Source organism: Elephas maximus, chromosome 12 (genome assembly GCF_024166365.1).
Source record: "Elephas maximus indicus isolate mEleMax1 chromosome 12, mEleMax1 primary haplotype, whole genome shotgun sequence".
Classification (NCBI taxonomy): Eukaryota; Metazoa; Chordata; class Mammalia; order Proboscidea; family Elephantidae; genus Elephas; species Elephas maximus.
Window position 1 is genome coordinate 58,449,696 of NC_064830.1, and position 10,706 is coordinate 58,460,401.

At 47.4% G+C, this 10,706-nt stretch overlaps 1 long non-coding RNA gene across 1 annotated transcript; it reads right to left on the minus strand.

The window, feature by feature from the left end:
- Positions 1-7,730: 7,730 nt before the first annotated feature.
- On the minus strand, positions 7,731-10,646 carry LOC126087284 (uncharacterized). The gene is made up of 2 exons (XR_007519707.1): positions 10,162-10,646; positions 7,731-9,459 (listed from the first exon to the last, which is right to left on the minus strand). It is a non-coding gene; the product is annotated as an uncharacterized LOC126087284 (long non-coding RNA).
- Between the last annotated feature and the right edge of the window lie 60 nt (positions 10,647-10,706).

Sequence of the window (10,706 nt, forward strand, 5' to 3'; positions counted from 1 at the left end):
AGTGGGTGCCCTGAATTTGACTTCTAGCCTCCAGGACTGTGAGAAAATAAATTTCTATTTTTTAAAACCACTCACTTGTGGTATTTCTGCTACAGCAGCACTAGATAACTAATCCTCATTATTAGTCACTGCAAGTAACCCCATTTAACTCTTCCTTTGTCTGTACTCATGCTTACCATTTCTTCTCATGTCTTCTTGCCTGCTTGATTTTGATTTGTGTAGACCCAGTTGATTTTAACCTTTTAGTTGTGAAATATGTCATATATACATACCCAACCCAAAACCAGCGCCGTCGAGTCAATTCCGACTCATAGCGACCCTATAGGACATACACGAAGTGAATAAAACACTGTCATAGCCAGAGATGTGCCCAGGTGGCCCTCCCTACCCACCTTTCCCCTAGGAGGCCCCTAATCCTGACTTTTGTGATCATCTTTTATTATAGATTTCCACCTGCATATGCATCACTAAACATTATCATTTACTTTCTCCTGTTTTTAACTTTATGTAAATGGAATCATGCAGCTGCGTTCCTTTCTGACTTGCTCTTCTGTTTGGCTGGCTGTTGGTAAGGCCCATCCCTGGTGTTAGGTAAGGCCGTAGTAGCTCCTTCCCATCCTCTGGTCTTCAGTCCTATGAACGCTTCCACATGGCCACTTCTACAAGACTGCTCGTCCACTCTGCCGTTGTCTCCATTAATGACCATTAATGAGCATTGTGATTCTGGATGTGACTGTCCCTGTCTCCTGGTGGACTACGGAGATGTAGAGAATGCAAATCTTCAGGCTACTGAATAATGTCTTCCCAGTTTCCCTCCCACCAGTGGCCTGTTCTAGCTCCTGAGCCAGCCTCCCCTGGGCTCGGTGTGCCTGGACTCTTCATTTTTGGGTGGGCTAGATAACAAAATCTCAGGTGGTTTTAATTTGCTGTTTTCACCAGGTGCTTCTTTACTTGAGAAAAATGAAACTCGTGTTGTAAATAGGAGTTTGTTGCCCCTATAAAAGATAGAGAAAAGAAAAAAAAGAGTGTTCTGAATGACTGGCTGGAGTGTTCTGGGGAGAATTCATTTGGTCACTGCATGGGAAGGGGATGGACCCCCGCAAAGATGGAGGTGTGGCCTTTTAAACAAGATGCTCTTTTGATTGTCAGATTGGGACTTCATGCAAGGAAAGCATCCCCAGCAGCTGCAGGGACAGGTGGGGGAGTGCTTGGTGGGTAATTCAAGACAGAAGGACTAGGGACAAAGCTGATGGAGGTGCCACATGAGGTGGGGAAGAGGTGAAGCTGGGCCAGTGGAATTTAGACCCCCTGTTCCATCCACGCCCACCAAGGAAGCACCAAACGAGGATAATCCAAAACAAGTAGATTTACCCCGGTGTGGAAAGGTGAGAATTCTCATGGCTAAATCCCAGCCCCGAGAGCAGGACCCTTGTTCCTTTCCTCTGGGTTTTTATCCCATTCACCTCCCCCGAGGGAGCCAGGGCTGAGATATGGAGCAGACCTCTTCTCCTCCCTGTCCTGTCTGTTCACCAGGGCTCCCTCCCCTTCCTTTCCCACACTGTAGTAGGCTGTCCCCAGCTCCCTGCCTCCTTCACCAGGGTCACCCCCAGAGCCCCCATCTCTCAGGGCGGGGAGGAATATTGAAGACAGGAATGCTAAAGACCAAGTGTGCAGATGGGACCAGTAACAAATTTCACTACAAGTGTCCACAAAAACCATGCGTGCAAATGAGGAACTTCGTTCTACAACTGAAATCTTTTTTTCTCTTCACTTCTTGGTCTGTTTGACTAGCCGACTCAGGCAGACATTTTCAGCTAATGACCAGTGGGATTTTGGTTCATGCATTCATTCCATAAATACTACTGAGCGCACACCACATGCCAGAAACTGTTCTGGCACCGAGGATATACAAACAGGCAAATATCCCTGTTCTTGGGGAGCTGATATCTTAACATGCATGTGGGTGTGCAGACACACACACACTTGTGTTTATCTGTATTAAAATGTAAGCAGTTTCTGTAGTCCTAAAACCCACCTAAGAAGTTCAGTTTAAAAAGTGGGTTCTGGAGGGAATCAACTAAACCCATTGCCATCAAGTCAATTGTGACTTATAGGTTTCTAAGGAGCAGCTAGTGGATTCGAACTGCTGGCCTTTTGGGATGGAGTTAACAGTGCCTGTCAATCCAGGCTCCTGGGAATCAGGAGCCCAGCCCCTACCTGCATAGCAGCCAGGAGTTAAGGAAACTGGTTCAACCTGCAGCCCTGCCTTTTCCACGCTTCTTCCTCTTGCCCATGGAGGGGGATGGACCTTGGCGCGCCCGTGTGGCCAGGCGGAGTAACTGCAGGTCTGTCATTGCCCGTTTTAAGCATCTAATAGGACACTATGCCTGTGGTCATAGCACCTGCGGTCACTGCACCTGCGATTATTGGTGGCTTGTTTTCTGTGTCCCTACAAACACCACAGGCTGCTCTGCAGACACGGCTCTGTGCCTAGGTCCCCGGTGTCCTTGGAGGGAGTCCCCAAAGGGGCTACTCTCAGACCTCCAAGTTGGCAGCTCTGCACTTTTGAACGGCCCACCCCCTCACCCTGTCCCTGGTTCATCTCCGGGCCCCAGGGTGCATCTTGGGGGGCCAGGAAAAGAGTGGGTCCTGGATTTGTACCTCCCCCAAATTAACAGAAAACTGCTCTAATGGGATAGGGCCTTGGCCCACAGAACTCGACCACCAGGGGGCGGCAGAGAGCAAATCAGCTGCTCCAGGACACGGTCTCTGCCTGCCCCTTCCTCCACCCCCCCACCCCCGCCCCGTGTCCGCCTGTTGACCCCACCCAGGTTCTTGTCTCCAGGCATTGTCAGGCTACCTATTATTTGATTTGTGTGGGTTTTTTTCTTTAAATTTGTTCACTTTTTTATTAAAACCAAATCAGGATGTGAAATAGTTTCTTTTAACATGCACGTATTTACCCAAAACTAGTGAGTAAACAAAAGGCGAGGTCAGAAAGCAAAGAGGCACGTGGGACAGCACAATGGCGCCACGTGAACGCAGACAAACCGACCTTGCCTGCCGAGGGCGGGACCCTCCAGACCAGCGGGTGGGCGCTTCGCTGCCACCTGGCGGCCAGAGCGGAACTGTCCCACATTAGAATAGCAGTCCCAGGTGAGCGATGTTTTCCTTCCTCCATTCACCAGGCACATTTGGAGTGCCTGTTCCCGCCTGGGCACAGACCTCCCAAACAAATTATAACACACCCTGTGCCTTAGTTATCTAGTGCTGCTATAACAGAAATAACACAAATGGGTGGCTTTAACAAACAGAAGCTTATTTTCTCACAGGTTAGGAGGCTAGATGCCCAAATCAGGGTGCGGGCTCTAGGGCTTTCTCTGCAGCTCTGGGGAAAGGTTCTTGTTTCTCTGAGCTTCTGCTCCTGAGCAATCTTCATGTGGCTTGACTACTCTCTCCCCCCATCTCTCCTCTGCCTGTTTGTTTAATTTCTTTTATTGTGGTGGCTTGCTGTTATGCTGGAAGCTATGCTACCAGTATTTCAAATACCAGTGGGGTCACCTATGGTGGACAGGTTTCAGCTGAGCTTCCAGAATAAGACAGATAGGAAGAAGGACCTGGCTGTCTACTTCTTAAAAAATTGGCCAGTGAAAACCTTATGAATAGCAGTGGAACATTGTCTCATATAGTGCCAGAAGATAAGCCCCTCAGATTGGAAGGCACTCAAAACATGACTGGGAAAAAGCTGCCTCCTCAAAGTAGAGTTGACCTTAATGACATAAATGGAGTAAAGCTTTTCATTTGCTCATGTGTCATGACTCAACATGAGAAGAAACAGTGGCAAACATCCACTAAGAAGCAGAACGTGGAATTTACAAGGTAGCAATCTAGAAAAATTGGAAGTCATCAAAAATTAAATGGAATACATAAAGATTTATATCCTAGGCACTAGTGAGCTGACGTGGACTGGTATTGGCCATTTTGACTCAGACAACCATACAGTGTTCTATGCTGGGAATAAGAAATTGAAAAAGGAATGGCATTGCATTCGTGGACAAAAACAACATTTTAAGATCTATGCTGTAGTACAATGCTGTCAGTCATAGGATGATATTCACATGCCTACAAGGAAGACCAATTAATACAACTATTATTCAAACTTATGCACCAACCACTAATGCCAAAGATGAAGAAATTAAAGATTTTTACCAACTTCTGCAGTCTGAAATTGATCAAACATGCAATCAGGATGCATTGATGATTACTGTAGATTGGGATTCGAAATTTAGAAACAAAGAAGGATCAGTAGCTGGAAAACATGGCCTTGGTGATAGAAACAATGCCAGAGATCTCATGATAGAATTTTGCAAGACCAACAGCTTATTTCTTGGAAATACCTTTTTTCAACAACATAAACAGTGACTGTACATGTGGACCTCATCTTTTGGAATACACAGGAATCAAATGGACTACATCTGTGGAAACAGACAATGGAGAAGCTCAGTATCATCAATCAGAACAAGGCCAGGAGCCAACTGCAGAACTGACCATCAATTGCTCATATGCAAGTTCAAGCTGACAGAAATTAAAACATGTCTATGAGAGCCAAAGTACGACCATGAGTATATCCCACCTGCATTTAGAGACCACCTCCAGAATAGATTTGATGCATTGAGCAATAATGACCAAAGACAAGACAACGTGTGGGATGACATCAAGGACATCGTATGTGAAGAAAGCAAAAGTCATTAAAAAGACACGAAAGAAAGAAAAGACCAAAATGAATATCAGAAGAGACTCTGAAACTTGTTCTTGAATGTAGAGTAGCTAAAGCGAATGGAAGAAATAATGAAGTAAAAGATTTGAAGAGAAGATGTCAAAGGGCAACTGGAGAAGACAAAGTAAAGTATTATAATGGAACGTACAAAGATCTGAAGTTAGAAAACAAAAAAGGAAGAACACACTTGGCATTTCTCAAGCTGAAAGAACTGAAGAAAAAATTCAATCCTCAGGTTGCACTATTGAAGGACTCTGCGAGCAAAATGGACCCCTGGTGGCACAGTGGTTAAGAACTTGGCTGCTAACCAAAGGTCGGCAGTTCAAATCCACCAGCCACTCCTTGGAAACACTATGGGATAATTCTACCCTGTCCTATAGGGTTGCTATGATTCAGAACTACCTCGATGGCATTGGGTTTGGTTTTTTCTTTTTTTTGGTATGGGCAAAAAATTGAATGATCATTGGCATGCTTAAGTCCATTGTTGTGGCCACTGTGTTAATCCCTCTGTTATGCATTGAATTGTGTCCCCCAGAAATGTGTATCAACTTGGCTTGGCCATGATTCCAAGTATTGTGTGATCATCTAACATTTCGTCATCTGATGTGATTTTCCTGGGTCGTAAATCCTACCTCTATGATGTTAATAAGGCAGGATTAAAGGCAACTATGTTAATGAGAGAGGACTCAAACTATAAGATTAGATTGTATCTTGAGTCAATCTCTTTTGAGATATAAAAGAGAAGCAAGTAGAGAGACAGGGAACCTCATGCCACCAAGAAAACCGTCTCATGGAAACCCTCACCTCTTAGTCATCTAGTGCTGCTGTAACAGAAATACCACAAGTGGATGGCTCCAACAAACAGAAGTTCATTCTCTCACAGGCTAGTAGCCTTCAAGTTCAAATTCAGGCGGCAGCTCCAGGGGAAGGCTTTCTCCCTCTGTTGGCTCTGGGGGAAGATCCTCGTCATCAATCTTCCCCAGTTGAGGAGCTTCTCAGCACAGACACCTGGTCCAAAGGATGGGCTCTTGTTTCTTGATGGTATGAGGTCCCCTTGCCTCTCTGCTAACTCTTCACTTTTATATCTCAAAAGAGATTGAGTTAAGACAAAACCTAATCTTGTAGATTGGGTCCTGCCTCATTAACATAACTGCCTCTAATTATAGAGGTAGGATTTACAACACAGGAAAATCACATCAGATGACAAAATGTTGGACAATCACACAATACTGGGAATCATGGCCTAACCAAGTTGACACATATTTTTTTTGGGGGGGGGGCACAAATCAATCCATAACACCTCTTTTTCACTGATCCTCCACTTCACCAAACATAAGGTCTTTTTCTAGCAATTGGCTTTCCTGATGACATGTACAAGTAAGTGAACCAAAGTCTTGCTATCCTCGATTCTGAACAACGTTCTGACTGTATTTCTTCTAAGATTGATTTGTTCATTCTTTTGGCAGGCCACCGAAGACTAGTCCACTGGAGATTAGAGGGAGCTTGGAAGGGGAGCTGGGTGTAGGAGGCACTGGACCCAGGTGGGTCAGTGTCCTGGCTACTTGTGAAAGTCTCCATGTGCTGTGCTGGGCTGCAGGGCAGGGCAAGTGCTCAAAGGTCAGGGGTGTGTCCTTGTTCGGGCTGGAGAGCATCTCGGAGGAGGAGACAGAGAGCACCTGGACCTGGGGGCAGAGGACGAGACTGGGAGGGGATGGTGGGCTCAGGTCCAGCCTTCCCCAGCCTGCCGCCTCCCTGGGGTGACCTTGGAGGCCCAGTTTACTCATTTAATTTGCAGATGAACACTCCCTCCCATCCAGAGCTGGGCTCTGGGGAGGTGGGGCCCTCCTTCTCCAAGGCTCCCTCCTGGGAAGGGGCAGCCTACAAGGCCCTCCCCCGTGTGTCCCACCTGAGGCATGAGCTGAGACTCTGCCTCCAGGAACTGACTCCCCCAGGCCTCACCTGCTCAGGGCCCCTCCTCAGGCCCCCCCCCCCCCCGTGCGTTTCTCCTGGGCTTTGTCTTCTGCTGGCTGGGAGACAAGACTCGTGGGTCCTCCCCTTCACCTGCAAGCCCTGGGGTAAGATGTTTGGGCCAGGTCACACAGGTCTGGACAGCCTGTCATAGCCAAACCCGTTAATATTCTGCAGTAAAACTGATGAAGAGTAGATTGACAGCTTTAGCAAATTAAAATACAGGATGCCCTGGTAAGTTTGAGTTTCAGATGAATAAGGAATATTAGTACAATAAAACCTGCAAAAGCCAGAACCTGTGTAAAGTGGAAATCTGTCAGAGAAGGAAAACTCAAACATTTCCCACTAAAACGAGTGGTACAAAAGTGTCAAAGGTGGAAAACTTGCGATACCCAGAAAAATGAGGCAGGCCTGTCGAGTTCCAGCTCTCACAGATTTCACTGTACATGTAGTCCCATACTTAAAATGGTTCTGTTCCAACAACTTAGTCATAAGTCAGTCCTGATGTAAATCAAATACCTAATTTTTTAGTTTTCATTATTATTGCCTTTTATTATCAGTATCTTTATAAATCTGATCTTTATTTCTCTTTGGGGGTTGGAAACATACATGTAAACTTACAGATATATTTTAATACATACAAAAAATACACAAATCATAAAAATTTACTCCTACGAAGAAGAGTTGGACAACATTGGCATTTTGTCAGTTGTGGTAACTCACTTGTGGAAGGTTCTGGATCATCTGGATTATATCTGGGAATGGAGATGTCGTTTCTAGTCAGAAAATTAGTGAGAGTAGTCTGTATGGTCCTTTTCTTCATATATTTCCTGGTAACGTATCTCGGCTTCCCAAATCTGCCTATCGACTTTAGCAGAGCGATCAGCATTTGGGTCCATGTTGTCAAGCAACTGAAGACCATGATTTAGTTCAGAAAACAAGTCAGCTAATCCTTTCACTGTAAAATTTTTTGACAACTTCCTCATTATTGGACAGGCCTTAACGACCTTCATTTTTATATCCATGTCTAGAACCTTCCTCACCTTCTTTTTTGGATTAGAACTTTCAGCGGCTTGACTTCTTTTACTAGACATATTGTTGGGGGTATAAGCAGTACAAGTGTGAGTTAGAGAAACTTGAACAACTCAACTTCAGATTAACAACTGATGCTTCTTATGGTACCAGATGCTGAATAAGATCACACCATAGGCCTGGTCTACAATGAAGTCAGCATCAGAGTCAGAACAATGAAGCTAGAGTTGTAACCGCTGTCAGGCGCTAACGCAGCTCAATTGTGTGTGTCCTTAGAGCTGAACATTGCTCAGCTTTCTATCCTTTTAAGACTCCAGACACCAATACCGACTTCACTGTAGACCAGGCCATAGCTTGCTTTGAACAGTCAATCATAAAACTGAACATTTTAGAGTGAACATCTGAGAACAATAACATTAGCAAATTACATGCAGCAACATTACATGCAATACATATTACTAATGGTAAGAGAAAACAAAAATCCTCACAATTGGACCAATAACCAACATTATGACAAATGGATAAAAGATTGAAGTTATTAAGGATTTCATTTTACTTGGAACCACAATCAATGCCCATGAAGGCAGCAGTCAAGAAATCAAAAGATGCATTGCATTGGGAAAATCTGCTGCACAAGACCTCTTCAGAGTGTTAAAAAGCAAAGATGTCACTTTAAGGACTAAGGTGTGTCTGACCCAATCCATGGTGTTTTCAATCGACTCATATGCATGCGAAACCTAGGCAATGAATAAGGAAGACCAAAGAATTGATGCCTTTGAATTATGGTGTTGGCGAAGAACGCTGAATATACCATGGACTGCCAGAAGAACGAACAAATCTGTCTTGGAAGAAGTACAGCCAGAATATTCCTTAGAAGCAAGAATGGCAAGACTTCAACTCACATACTTTGGACATGTTATCAGGAAGGATCAGTCCTTGGAGAAGAACATCATCCTTGGTAGAGAGTTGGTGAAAAAGAGAAAGACCCTCAACAAGATGGGTCAGAATTAACTCAATGGCAGTGGGTTTCAGCATCTGAAATTCTAATTTAACTGGCTGTACTAGTCTCTTAAGGAGCCTTGATGACAAGAGTTAAGCAGCTGCTAACAGAAAGGTCCGAGGTTCAAACCCACTAGCAGCTCTACGGGATTAACGATTTGGCAATCTGCTCCTGGTAGAAATTACCCTATGGGGCAGCTCTGTCCTGTCATATAGGGTCACTATGAGTCAGGATGGACTTTAAAGACAAGTGACATTAGTCTCCTGGGGCTTTGGTAGCAAAGTACCACAAATTTCGTGGCTTAAAACAACAGAAATTTCTTGTTTGGCTAGAAGTTTAAATCCAGGTGTCCACAGGCCATGCTCCTTCTGAATGCTCTAGGGGAGGATGCTTCCTTGCATCTTCCAGCTTCTGGTGTCCCCAGGCACTCCTTGGCTTGTGGATGCATCACTCCAGTCTCTGCCTCTCAGATCACATAGCCATCTTCCCTCTGTGTCTCTTGTCTTTTATAAAGACACCAGTCACACTGGATTAGGACTTCTCTCCAGTCACATTTACTTCCTCAGAGCAATAGGATGGATGGAGTGCATGGGGTTCATCCGGAGCACCCACTGAGGGCGCTGTAGGGGATAGGAAGGTGGACCACAGACTTCAGGGACCCGACAACCTCAGCCAGGGGACTCTGGAGGAAGGAAGGAGAGAAGGACGACTGGGGGTGGAAAGAAAAAGGGAAGAAGGGCAGAGAAAAATGAGGGAAGGAAGGAACGGAAAGGAGGAGAGAAAGGCTGGAGGTAGAAAAGGAGGGAAAGAGGTAGAAAAGAAGAATAAAAGAGTACCTAACAGTAGAGCACCTCAGGCCGTCCCTCCCCCTCCTCGGCTGGCCTCCCCTTCCCAGCCATCCAGCCCACAAGCCCCCACCGTCCTCGGAGCTGACACCTGGTGGAGGGGGGATTCTGAGAACATCTGTCCCTTCTGACCCCAAAGCGCCTCGGATTACAGTCCGGAGGCGAGTTAACCCTGAAGAAGGTGCCCTGTCCCCCTCTGTGAAGTTCGGTCTCAGAAGCCCAGCCGGCTTCGGGGCGCTGGGCTCTGCTGGGAACGAGAGGCTACAACGACTCCGACGAGGGATGAAGTCGCAGCAGGGCCACTTGTTTGCGAGCGAAACTTCCATACTTTCATTCGTTGCAAACACCGAAGACTCGAGAACTAGACTCTGGGTGCGCGGAACGGGGTCCTGCGGGCAGCGCCCCTCCCCCGCTGCCGCTGCCGCCGCCGCGGCCTCCCCTCCCCCGCTGCCGCCGCCTCCCCTCCCCTACGAGCCCGCGGTCCCGCGCCCCTCCCCCACCCAGGGCCGGCCCCCAGGTTAGGGACCATCCCCACTTACCCTCCCGTCGATCCTCCAAGCATTCGGCTTTCTGTACGGCCTCAGCTCATTGGGAAGATTCCAGGGACGCCCCGGCCAGGGTCTCGAACTGGCCAATCGCAAGAGGTTTCACAGGGCTCTGTATTCGGGGGATCGTCACCGTCCTGCGACGCTTGGGGGTTCCTTAGGCCTCAGTGGTCTCTGCCCGCCAGCGCCGGACCTTGACCCCAAGGAGACCCCCAGGATATATGCCCGGAGAGGTATCCGCCGGGCATCCGGGGAGCTCTTGGCGATCTCTGTCTCCCATTTCCCCCCTTGCTTGCTGGCGTGTCCTCGGGTGGACGCGCGCTTCCCGAGGAGGAGTTTCTAGACGCTCCCTCAAATTGGGGACGCGGCTCCTTTAAGGGCGCAGGTGTCTAGGCCTTCGCCTGACGGGAAAGTCGGCGCCAGACCGGGCTCCCGGGGAGGGCCCGGGCCGCGGGCGCGCGGCGGACGGCCGCAGGCGGCAGAGGACGCACGGTAGTTTGAGCGGCGCGGGACGTGGGGCTGCAAGAGCTGCGCGCGGG